The following is a 13,180-nucleotide window of genomic DNA, read 5'->3' as shown; positions in this document are numbered from 1 at the left end:
TGTGAGTCCAAAGCTAACATAGGAGTGAAATAATGCTTTTTTGATATTTGAAAATGGAAATGCTTTGGGGGTCTATGCAGATTCCTCGATGTTTCTGGGTAAAATGTGTCGTGTAGGTAATGAGTGGGGCTTGGTTTGGGCCCATGTTACCAGGAACTGGACCCCGGGTTCAAAGACTGAAATTCCTTGTTCAGAGAGCACATTCCTACTCACCTTTTGGATCATGAAGGCTGCCTGGTGCCAAATGCTCTTCACCCGCCTCCAGGGAATAAATTGCTTCTTTGGAAATCTTAATGCCTCACAGAAAAGAATCGAAAGTTTCTGTGATTTTAAATAGATATTACGGATTTGTTCAAATGAGTCCCTTACGCTCTGAGATGACCACACTCGGTGATTTGGCTGCGTGCTGCCCCCTCGCTGGACACGGGCGGGTAAACCCTCGCTGACCGGCCAGGGTGGCGCGGCAGGTTCCCAGGGCAAGCAGGACACTCCCCTCTGAACGCCCTTGGAAATGCTCCGGTCCTTCACGAGTTAACTGACGGGTCCCATAAATAAATGATGAGCGTGTTTTTAGAGCACTTTGCTGAGAACGAGGATGGCAGAAAATATCACAGGCCTGTCACATCGCATACAGCTCAACCACTCTCGGCCCTCTGCGGGAAACCCTACGAGCCCTGCTCCGGGCCGTGTATTAAAACGGACCCTGCCGATTGGCTGGTTGGGAAGGAAACGCGCGAGCTGCTGTTTCTCGGAGGGAAGGGCCTTCTTCTCCCGATGGCTTGTTCTCCGCACGCCGTGGCTGGTCCGGCCGGGAACACATTTCACAGACAGAGATCATCCATTAGGGCCTTTAAAAGTGGAGATAATATCATTTTTAATGTGGGTTCCATTATGGAGAAAGCCGCCCGGACGGGAGCTGCGTCTCAGCGCCATCTGCTCGCTCTTCCAGGCCGGAGGCCTCGCGCGCTAATGCGGAACCCCACCCCGGACCGTAACCTTCAGTCCCCGCTGCGGCAGCCGGGTGCGGGTTTGGGCAATTGCACAAAGGAAGTGATTCAGGACATTACGGGCCAAGAGGAGGAGGGAAATCAATACCATCACCCTCACATGGGAGCCTTGTCACTGCTGGGGAGCCAGACGGCTTCCCCCCGGCCTCCGTCACCGCGGGCCCGTCAGGAAACAAGCCCTTTCCTAAACCCGCATGCGCCCTGGCCTCCGCGAGGACAAAGCCCCAGCATCAGGGTTTACCAGTTCTCTATCGGCCCACGTCTGGTTCATTTATTTGCTCACAGTACTTAGCGAGCTCCGCCTGAGCCAGGCTGCTCTCCAAGCCTCACTCTGTCATTAATGAAAGCGAAACTCCTACCTGGTGCCCTGGACTTGCTCCGCCACCTCATTCTGCAAGCACAGCCACTGCAGGAGTGGTGTCAGGCCTTAAACACACATGGTGAAACCTCACCGTGTCCGCCACGGCCTGCAAGTCAGTCCATTCCTTCAGCAACATTTATGATGCCTCAGCCCTCGAAAGGCCTTCGTGCAGAGCACCCCCCTTAGGTCATGCTCTCTTGCAAGTTAGAATGTCACCCCAGGTCCCGGGTGGGCACAGGACAGAACGCTGCGAACCAAGAGAGGGCTAGTCCAGGGTACTTGGGCAAGAGGGGTCACGGCCAACCATGTGCACCTACCAGGCCAATGGGGTCCCACAGGAAGAGTCTGGATAAGCTGAGGGTCCCAGGGTCCTGCTCAGGTTGGATACGCGGGGCTCCCTGCCTCACGTTCCTTGTCTGGGGAGCAGAGCCCTGGGGGTGAGGAGAGGAGCAGGGATCAGACCTCAGGTCCAGGGTCCTGGGTCACCTGGAGTCTGGGTAAAGTGTAGAAAATTTCCCCAGAACTGGACAACGGGGTCCAGGCCGCCAGCGCCAGAGGGGCCCTGGGTGGCTGGGGACCAGCACACAAGGCAGTGACAGGGCGGCTCCCTCCCGAGGCCCTCGCTCCCTGCTCCTCAGCCACGGACAGCCAGGCACTGAGTCCAGAAGACGTCGAGGGGACATCTCCTCGGAGACTTGCCCTGGGACCCGGCCTTTCTCCAGAGTGAGGAGGAGCAGCTGTCCAGGCGCGGTCCTCCCGCAGGCCAAGCCGAGGGGGTCACGGTTGCCTGGTTAATTTGGCACCTGGCCTGCTCCCTTCCCAGCCACAGAGAGGGCAGAGCACGGCCTGGGAGACGTGTTGGAAACCTGGGCATCATCGGCCTACGTGCTTGGAACCAGGAAGATGCCGGAGGTCCTCCTGGGGTCTGCTCCTGGCCCCCCACGAGCCGCCCCCCCCCCCCCGCCCCCGGCCCCCTAGCAGCGGCAAGGAGCTGGGAGCCTGGCTGCATGAAAGGCTTCTTTCCCGAACCCCGCCCGCCTTCCCCGGCGACCGGGAAGTGGGCTGGCCACGCCAGACTCAGCGCTAGAGGCCCGGTCCTCGGGGAGCCTCCTTCTCGCTCTTCCCCGAGAGGCCTGGGGGGCCCTGGCCGGCGTGCTCCGTGGTTGGAGTGCCGGCCAGGGCACCTTACATCTATGTTTCTCTCCCCCTCCCCGCCCCCTTTCTTTCCTCCCTTCCACTCTCTCTACAAATCAATAAAAAATGTCCTCGGGTGAAGATTAGCAACAACAAAGGCAGCATGAGGCCCTGCTGTCCGGGAGGTGTCCCGTGTTGGTTCAGGCTTCCTTCTGCGCCACAGAGATGGAGTCGGGGAGGCGGCCGTGCGGCTCCCCAACTTCTCTCCGGGAGCCCCCTCAGACACCTGGGCACCAGCACCAACACTCCACTGTTGGGTGTGTGCAGCCTCCAGTGTCCACCCTGTGCCCAGCCATGGGTACCCAGGGACTGAAGGCACTACGAGCGACCGGTGCCTGCCCTGCTGCCCGGAGACCGGATCTGCATTAGCACTTGCTGGCGGACTAGACCAGTGTCCCCTGGCGTGGTTCCCTCATCCACGGGGCACAGTCTGCTCTCTCTTCCTCCCGCTGACGCCACCCTAACCTGACGCAGCTCCTGCTGACAGCACCGATGTGCTCACTCCTCAGGAGCGACAAGAAACCAGCGTCCCACCCAGCCTGACATGTTGTCTCCCTCCCCAAGGCGAGGGCCCCTGGTTCCTGGGCGTCCCACCACAATCCCAGCACGATCCTCCCTGACTGAAATCACAGACACCGCCCTGCCCGGCCGTGGTGGGCTGGAGCGGGGGGAGGGGAGGAGCGGGGGCCGTCCATCCTCGTCGCCCATCCCATGTCTCCGCTCTCCAGGCCTTGGGCGCTCTGCTTGGTGGGTGGCCCACGCTTCGGTTCCCGTGGGACGTGGTTCTTGGTGACTCTCCCATCACCTTTGTCGCTGACTGTGTGACAAGGACACCCCTGGGACTCCCCTTTTCCACCACGTCTTTCACTTCTATTTGGAGGCAGAAATCTTTTCCCCCAACAGGAGTGAAATCAGCCCAGTTAGTCTTTAACCATCTCGAAGGTCTAGTAGCAGACTCCCTCAGCTTCCAGTTCAGCGCGGGAACATCGTGTACCCTGGCCCTGGTGGGGGATCAGTGCATTAAAATGTTGTCCTGATACACCAAGGTTTCGGGTTCAATCCTGGTCAGGGCACATCAAGAGCCAATGAGTGCATCCATAAGTGGAACAACAAATTGGTGTTTCTCTCTCTCTCCCTAAAGTCAGTAAGTAAGAAATAAATAAAAAATAAAGCGTCTCGTACCCAGAAAACTCCTTTCTTGAGCATGAAACTCCCTGGGACTGGAGCCCACGCTGCAGGAACAGGACGCAAAATCCCCAGAATTTTCCGGCAGGTTTCAGCGGGAGGCAGCACCTCCCCGCAACGCCATGGTGTAACCCTGAGGCCAGAGGATGCCCCGCAAGACCAGGGCCCATGGGGACGGTGCCACCGTGTCACAGGCGTCTCCTGTGCCCTTGTGACCTTGTGTGAGGTGGCTGGAGGGCGGGACGTAACGAGCGACCTTGTCCAATGAGAGGGCGGGAAAAGGCCGCAGCGGTCCAGAGGTGACTCTCCCAGGTGGAGGTCCCAGGATGCGCTGCCACAGTGAGGGGCTTCAGCGCCCGGAAGGGCGGCCAGACCCGGTCGGGGCGGCGGGACACGACCTGCAGATGGACCTGCCGGTTCCTAACGCCGAGACCCTGTGTCAGGGCAACGCTGGGGGCAGCCTGCCCGGGGCCGGCAGGGACAAAGGTGAAGAGAGCCCAGCGGCCCTCGCCCTGCGGCCACCCGGGACAGCGTGGTCCCGGCCCCTCTGTGCCACATGGTGAGCTGGTGTTTTTGCCCCGCCCCCGCAGCCCCTCGGCGGCCCACCCGTGGGGACCTTCCTGTGAGAAGGGTGGGGTCTGCTTTGAGCTCCCAGAGAGCGAGAGTCCCCACCTGTCCCCTCGTACCTGGATGCTCCTCTCCAAGCTTCTCTCATTGTGGGAGAAAAATGCCTCCCCCCCCTCCCCGCCCCCCCGTAAAGAATGATGAGCACTGCTGGCCGGGCGGGGGTCTGAGCAGGCAGGGCAGGTGAGCCCAGACAGGCAGCCGCCCCTGCTGGGCCTGAACCTGGCTGCGCTGTCACCACTCGTCGGCTCGGGGGTGGTTACCACGTTACCCATTTGACTGACAATGTGGGGCTAGGGTGGGGGTGGTGAGTGGGAGTCTGTCCTTTCTCAAATAGGACAGTGAGCCTCTCTCAGCCCTTGTCCTGGCGCTGGGGCCTGAGGTCCCTGCCTTCGGCCAGCTCGCTGGCCTTGATTCCTGCGATTGCCTCTCAGAGAAACAGACTGTCCGCAAGACCTTGGCATTGAGGGTCTGAACGATCAAGCTCTCCTGCGGGGACGAGAGTGAACTTGGAGCTGGGTTATTGCAGCTGACCCCCTGGACCCGCCGGTGCACGTGGTGCTACCGGTCCCCCGCAGTGCTGCCCACACCACTATCTGTGATTCAACAGAGCTGACTGGCCAGCAGCACGCTGGCACCGGAATTGGCCCCCCTCCCCTGTCTCCGAGGTCACATGGCAGAATCTCCAGTGTAACCCCTTGTCCTCTGAGCCAGGCACTGGCCCTAGTGGCTCCTCACTGGGTTGACTCCCCGAGTCACTGTTGCCCTTTCTTGGAGGCCCGGGAACTTGGTTGCCCTCTTGATCCATGACGTCTAGGACTGATGGCTTTTCCTCAGTTGCAATCGCACAGCATCCTGAGAACGGGAAGCAGTTGGAACCACGTTCTAGGTCTGACAGGTGTGGCAGCGTCAGGAACCGTGAAGCAGGGGTGGCCGCAGCCAGGTGCGCGCGCACCGGAGGCTCTCTGTGCAGAGGCCTTGCCGGGCCGGAGTGACCCTGGGCCGGGGCTCCCCTCGGGGCGTGGAGGGGTCCCTGGCCAGGAGAAGGGGACGGGAACTGAGAGCAGGCAGTTAGCACACACCCCGTGCTCCGAGGAAACCCACGGGGACCGGATTCCACGTGGACCTGGGGCTGTTGGCAAGATCTGGGCATACTGGGGAATGAGTTCTGAGGCCAGGTCCCTCTGGCGTCCCCTGGCGTCCCCTGGGTGCACAGGCTTATCCAGCCCTTGCATGGAGTCTGGACCCACCTTTGCATGTCCCAGGGGGATGTGTGTGTCTGTCCCCGAAAACGGTTTGGTGCTCTCTGCTCCGTGTCAGGTTCAGGGGGTGGGGGGCAGGAGGCGCCTGTGGCCAGCCCCCGGGCCGGCTGGGAGGACTCACAGGCAGGCTTGCAAGGGCCGAGCCAGCGGCCCTGACGGCCTTGGCCCAGGTACTAGGCTCCCTGCAGAACCGCCGCCCTGAGCTGTGTGGGGAGAGACGAGACTGAGTCCGGACAGGCTTACGGAGAGGGGAGGCTGCCGATTTGGGCTACGGGACCCAGACAAGATGCAGAGTCAAGAAGCTCAGAATCCTCCGGGTCTCCTGCCGACTTCCAGCAAGCGGGCCAGGAAAATTCTCCCGCAGGGTCCCCCCACTCCCCTGCCCCCCGCCCCAAGATTGAAAAGTACTTCCCCTCGGGCCTCCCAACATTCCCAGAGGGCCCACAGACCAGACACGTGGTCTGGGCAGCGATGGAAGCTGAGAGAGGTCCTCCCTCCCACCCGCACCCACCGTGCTGATTGAAACGAGAAATGCAAAGCCAAGGCCAGGCCCCCCAGGCAGGTGTCACTCCTGCCCCGGAACCTGGGCAGCTTCGGGACGCTGACGTGTCCTCTCCTTTCCACTCAGAAGTGACGTGTGTCCCAGGAGGTCCCGCCAGACCCCTGTGCTCCCGTGGGGGACGCGCTCGGTCTGTACTTCCAGGCCAGGCGCTCGAGGCTGCACACGTGCCCCCACCCTGGCCTCGCACACGAGGGTAGCTTCCCACAGCCCCTGTGCTCCTGAGCACATGCCGGGCCTTAAATCCCAGGGATCAGCGTGTAGACCACTAAGTAGCATTTTACTCCCATCCACCCCCTTTCATCTCAGGACGGCGACGTCGCCTCCCGCCCTGAGCCCGGGGGAGCTTGCGCTGCCGTCTCCGGCAGGACGCGGGCATTCACAGCCTGCAGTAATCCCAGTAAACAATTATTTGCTAGATTATGAATACACCTAGATTTTCTTGAAGTGCCGGGATTCTGAGCAGTGAAGCCAACAGTGGGAGACACCAGAAGTTCAAATTAATAAAAACAATCATTTTCTCCGCAGCGGCGAGCAGCTCAGTGAACAATGGGAACGGGGAGACACTGCCAGGGAAACATCAATTACGCAGACTCTCCGCTGGGGGTGGGAAGGAGAGGAGCCTGCCTCTGGGACCCCACCAAGTCTCCCCGAAGGTCGCGCACGGTCCAGGCCGGTGGACGGGTCAGCCACTCGGTGCCCTCCTTGGAAGGTCCCCAGACGGCACACATCTGACGACAAAGTGGACATCGGGAGGTGGTGGGATATCCCAGGGGAGATGGCTGGGAGAGGGGACACCCTGAATGGGGGGCTGCCTGGTCCCAAAAAGCACGTGGAGCCGGGCAGGCCCCCCAACTTCTATGAAATACCATCAGAAAATATTCTTTCCGCTTTTCTTAGTTAGAAAGCATTTTTCTATTGAGGGGAAAGTAATTCCTTTTTCTTGATTTAACATTATAGTAGACTCTCCTTCTTCCCTGTTTGCCATTTTCTTTGCTTTTTTTCCCCAAAGGGTGGCTTCCCCGCTGCAGCTTCACCCGGGCTTCGACCCCTCTCTCAGACTTGCATCTCAGCCCTGTTTTCTGGTTTTGTTTTGGTTTTTGTTAATCCTCACCTGAGAATGTTTTTTCCCATTGATTTTTTAAAAGAGAATGGAAGAGAGGGAGGAAGGCGGAGAGAGAGAAACATCGATGTGAGAGAGACACAGTGATTGGTTTCCTCCTGCACGCCCAATGGGACAGGGGATCCAACCTGCAACCCAGGTATGTGCCCTTGACTAGGAACTGAACCTCCAACCCTTTGGTGCACAGGCCAATGCTCTATCCTCTGAGCCATACCAGCCAGGGCTCAGTCTGTTTTAAGCTAAGGTGACAAGCTAAAGTTCGCAGACTAATTCGTGGCTGTGTGTGTGTCTTCCTGGCATTAATGAGACTCAGGTCTCCTAGGTGGGAGCATTTGGGGGCCGTGGCAGGGGCCAGTAGGAGGACTCAGTGTCCCGCTCACCGGGCCACACCTCACTGCAGGGCCTGGCAGTGTTTCTAAATGTCTACAGCAGCCACACACCGTTTTTACAGCTGTTTGGGTCCTTGTCATTGACACTGACTGGCTAGCCCTGACTATAAACCCGGCCCCTCAGGAACTGCCAGTCAATGGGCACTCTGGGTGTGGACCTATGCTAGAGAGCCTTGGTCCTCCCATCTGACTGAGGAGACATTTCATCAGCTCACCCCCCTGAGCAGCCAATGGGTCTTGCTTTAGCCCACAATGTCATGTGTCACTGTCAGCCTTTTCTCTCTCCTTTTATAAAAGAACTAGTGGCCCGGTGCACAAAATTCATGCACGGGGTGGGGGTGGGGGGGTGTCCCTCAGCCCAGCCTGCACCCTCTCCAATCTGGGACCCCACAGGGATCGGGCCTAAACTGGCAGTTGGACATCCCTCTTGCAATCCTGGACCACTGACTCCTAACTGGTCACCTGCCTGCCTGATTGCCCCTAACCACTCTGCCTGCTGGCCTGCACGCCCCCAACTGCCCCTCCCACCAGCCTGATTGCCCCCAATTGCCCCCCCACCAGCCTGCTCACCCCCACCTGGCCCCTCCTGCCGACCTGATCACCCCCAACTGCCCTCCCATCCTGGCCTTATCGCCCCTAACCGCCTCTGCCTCAGCCCCGCCACCATGGCTTTGTCTGGAAGGATGTCCGGAAGGTCTCCTGGTCTAATTAGCATATTACCCTTTTATTAGTATAGATCCTTATTGGAATCAGGGCTAAAGTTGTGGGGATTTACGCTCCCCAAGTTCAGGATCCGTGTGGTTCAGGTTAGATCACCACTTGCAGCAGCTCCAGGCGCGTAACCAGCACTCACAGCTTGTCCCTTCTTGGAGTCCCACGTGTGATTCGAAATCATTCCCTCTGTAATCCCGGCCCTTTCCGGGAATCACCCAAGCCCTTTGGCATCATCGGAGGACAAAGATGAGGCTGTGTCTGGTGAGTAGACGTAGGTAGGAGCCGTACCGGTAAACTAACCCCATGACGAGATCGCTTGATTATCTTTGCAGCTTCCAGTGGTGTTAGCTATTCAGGAGAATTTACACCACAGAAATGGGCAAAAGCTACAGATCAGTCCCTCCCGCACCCACCCCCACACCCGAACCCGTTCACGTGCACATCTCGGCCGACACCACGACGGCCCCAGGTGTGCTGTGAACTGGCTGCACCACGCCCGCTCCGCCTCCAGCAGCGCCGGGCGGGATGTCTCGAAGGGCTTGATTTGCTCTATGCAACATCCATGTAAAAACAAGTTGTGTAATGACAGGCCTCTCGTTTATTCCTGAAATGTCAGCATCCCTCTAAGCCAGCTTCCTGAAGGCATTAACTCGGGATGAAAGCTGAGGGCGGGCAGCGTTCCTCTTGGCCCTGCGCTCCCACGGAATCCATGTGCCCGCGTTTCTCCTTCACAACCCGGAGGGCCTCGTGTCCTGTGCGCTCTAGGGTCAGGCGGCCCTCGGGACGGATAGACGAGGGTCATTTTGTTCTCCGAGAATTCTTGGGATTCCTTAACACCCTCTAATTTTGTTAATTAGATCAGTTAATTAAAGCCAAATAAACCTGATTCTTGCCCCTAAATTATCTGACACTGTGCTGGTTATTCCCATGTTATTGACTATTCCCTATGCTGTGCCTCCATCCCTGTGCTTGTTTCTTTAAGGGCAATTGTACTTCTAATCCCTTCACCTTTTCCACTCATACCCTCAAACCCCTGGCAACCATCAGATTCCACTTGGGTATTTTATTTATCCAGAAATCCAAACATGACTTTAAAAACTTAACTGCACCTCTATGTTCACTGCAGCATCATTTACAATAGCCAGGAACTGGAAGCGAGACAAGTGCCCAGCAGCAATAAGTGAATAAAGAAGATGTAATGTATCTATAATAATAAAAGCATAATATGCTAATTATACCAGACAGCTGAACGACCTTCCAGAGGTCCTTCCAGACGACCTTCTGGATGACCTTCTGGACGAAGCCGGGGCTGTGAGGGCCGAGCCCCTTGCACGAATTTCTATAATGGAATGTACTCAGCCATAAAAGGAAGCAAATGTTACGTTTGCCACAGCATGGATGGACCTAGAGGGTATTGTGCTGAGTGAGATAAATCAGACAGAGAAAGACAAGTGCCGTCTGATCTCACTTACATGTGGAATCTAAAAAACATAAAATAGAAACATGTTTTCTTAAAGTAAACCCAACCTCCCTCCCCACAGCCCCCGCTTGTGGTGCCACTTCATCGACTGCAGAAGCACCCTGCTCCCCTGCGACGCCCTCGTCAGGCCCATCAGCACTGCTGTGCGGTTGTCGAGTGCCATCCTGTGTCCTCAGGGGAAGGGCGCACGGCATGCGGGTCGGGATCTGCATCCACATGCGGGATGGAATCTGTAGGGTGCGGGCAGCCCAGCCTCTGAGCAGCGGGGGCGTGGGGACGGGGCGGGACTCTCAGACCCACTGGGTCCCAGTGGAGACTGACCAGCTCCTGAGCACATGAGTCCCCATAAGGCACAGGCGCTGAGTCACTGACAAGTAGTAAGGGAGGCATCGGAGGGTCCCGCCCAGCGCCAGGGCCCTGTGGGGCGCTGGCAGGAGGGCTGAGAGCTCAGAACTCTCAGGGGCCCGCTCCAAGGGCACACACAGCCACTGTGGACAGAGCAGGAATTCGTGTCAGGAACGACGACCTCTCAGAGCCTTCCGCGGTGCACGGCGGTGGGTGGCAGTGTCCTGCAGCGTCGCGGTGTCCAGCTCCTGCATCGGGTCAGCGCGCATCGCCAGGGCTCACCACGCGTGGCACGGTCAGGATGGAATGTGCACAGGGATGGCTGCGTCCGGGCGGGGATCCGACGGCAGGGCTCCCGCAGCGAAGCCCAGGGGCACCTATGCCCACGGGAGGCACAGACGCCCCGAAGCCACAGGGTTTTCCTTCATCTGAGAACACCCTGGGCACGGACACAATGCGGTTCTATTCGCACGCTCATTCCGTAGATGACGCACCAGGGCGGCCGGGGGAAGGGACGGCTTCACCCGAGGACCAAGAGCCAGTTCCTCCAGGACGGAGTGTGGGAGGACCTTGCTCCCACCACCCCGACCTGGCCCGTAGCATTGGCAACCTTGTATTCTTGTTTCTTTTCAGAAAACGTGTCCTGTACCCTCACCGCACCCTCCATCTGGAGGGACCGAAAGGCAGGTGTGACCGCCCAGCCAGGTCAGCACTTGTACTGAGTGGGGGCCAGGATCATTGCAGACCGAGCCAGCCCACCTTAATAACCAGGCTATCCCCGGCAGCTGTGTGGGCAGTGATGGTAACACCTGACACTGCTGAGGTCGCCAGGGTTCAGTTAGAATATTTCACTCAAAAGGCCAGTGGGCTGCACAGGCAATCATCCAAACAAAGTATAATTCGTCTGTGGAACAAAATGTGTGCTCTCAACAGGTTTCCCGAGGGAAAAAATGAGAAAAAAATGTGAAGTATTGGCGCATATGTGTGTGCATGCTTGTGTGTGCATGTGTGTGCTCCTGCATGCATGTATGTCGTGTGTGCATGTGTTTGCATGCACTTGCACGTGTGTTTGTACGTGCATTTGTGTGTATATGTGTATGCTTTGTGCGTGCACAAGTGTTTGCATGTGTGCGCATTTGTGTGTATTTGTGCATGCATGTCTGTGTACATGCATGTATATTTGTATGTATATGTTTGTGTGTGCATTTGTATGTCTGTGTGCATGCTTGCAGGAGTGTGCTTGCCTTTACTGTGGTTTCCAAAATGCCTTTAAACAAAAACTGTTCAGTCTCAATCTGCTTCGCTTGGGCATTGCTCTGGTCGAGCTCACACCTGAAACCCTGCTGCCTGGTTCTCGGACGCTCCCTCTGCCCGTCCCTCTGCCCAGTGGCTGCAGGGGAGCAGGAGGTTAAGCTCACCGCGCCCCTGTCGTGGGGCCTGAGGCTTCCGCACCGAAGCAGCAAGATTGATGCCCTTCTGACAGAATTTAATAACCTGGCTTTATAATAAATATTTAATTTTCTTCATAAAATGCGTCTCAGTGGGAAGCCTCTTTCCTTGACTTACCTAAACATGATTACTTTAAAACAAGCTCCCAGCACAAAGAATTTATTATGTCAACTTGTGATCTGGTTTTTACAGGCTTGTGGGGGGAGGGATTAACTTCAAGGTCATTTGGACGTTGAACTCATTTTGACAAGCACACTGGCCAGCTCACCACAAGGCAGTTCCGTCCTGATTTGTCTTGTTAGGAGGACAACTGACCACGAGACCTTGGCGGGACTCCCTGAGCCACGGGCCACGTCTTCCATGGGGTTCTGAACCTGACGCAACAGCAGCCACCCCTTCCCTGAAGGACCCAGCCCCGCTCCCAACGCCCCGCTGGGTGACTGGCTGTCTGCTGGAGAGTTCCCGAGAGCCTCTCGCTGACGTCCTGGCGGTCAGTGGGTCCTGTGGACTCTGTTCTGCTGAGGCTGGAGGTGGCCATTAGTGGAGACGAGCGGGCCCGAGCAGCGGTGCTCCCAGACGCCTGCAGCCATCGTACTAACAGCGGCCGCCTTCGAACGATCCGCTCCGACTCCCAGGACGTCACCCTCACGAGAGAACGGCTTCTGCACTCTCCATGCAGCGCCGACCCTCATCCTGTCCCCGCGGCTGGCTCGGTCCCGGTGCCGGTGCCGGTGCCGGTGCCGGTGCCGGTGCCGGTGTAGGGGGCAAATAGACGGTGTGCCTGGGGCCGGAGGGGCCCTGGAGACAGACAGGGCTTGCGTTTTGCTTCTAAGTAAGTTCTGGAATCAAAACCCGACCGGGAGTCAGTCAGGATGAGGCGTGGCCGCCGGCACAGGCACAGGTGGCCGAACGTCTGGGATTATGCCGGGCTCCTGCCAGGGATTCTCATCGAGGGAGGACATTGCACTGTCGGGCGGCTCCCGACGCCGCCCTAGAGCCGGGCAGCATGTGGGTCTAGTGAACCCTGTGAGCCCTGTGGCGCTGCCACTCGCCTGTGAGGGCAAACCCCTGCACCGGGGCCGGGGGCTGGCCCGCCTTGGGGGAGTTTGGGTCCCCGGCCCGTCTCCATTGGCCTGTTTTAGGTCCAACGTGAAAGTCAGCTCCACGGTGATGGTTTTATTAAAATCCTCCATAGTTTGTGTTGTTTTTCAATGATGGCTCTTTCTAGCTGAGCCTTCCGCTATGTGTTAGGTTCCTCGATCTCAGCTCACTGCGGTGTGCAGGCAAAGGGTAGTGCGCGCACGCCCGTCCCAGCCACTGGGAAGGTGGCCTTGACGGCCCACTCAGGCCCCAGGTCCCCTCGCTCCCACCTGCCCGCTCAGGGCCGGCCTTCAGAAACGGCTCCCTGGGCTGGCCTTCGGGGGTCCACACTGGATATTTGGGGTGTGAGGGGATGGGGAGACAGAAATGTGCGGCTTTCCTCACCTC

Source organism: Cnephaeus nilssonii (genome assembly GCF_951640355.1).
Source record: "Cnephaeus nilssonii genome assembly, chromosome: 12".
In the NCBI taxonomy this organism is placed as follows: domain Eukaryota; kingdom Metazoa; phylum Chordata; class Mammalia; order Chiroptera; family Vespertilionidae; genus Cnephaeus; species Cnephaeus nilssonii.
The sequence above is the reverse complement of the archived record's forward strand: the minus strand, read 5'-3'. Positions refer to the sequence as shown.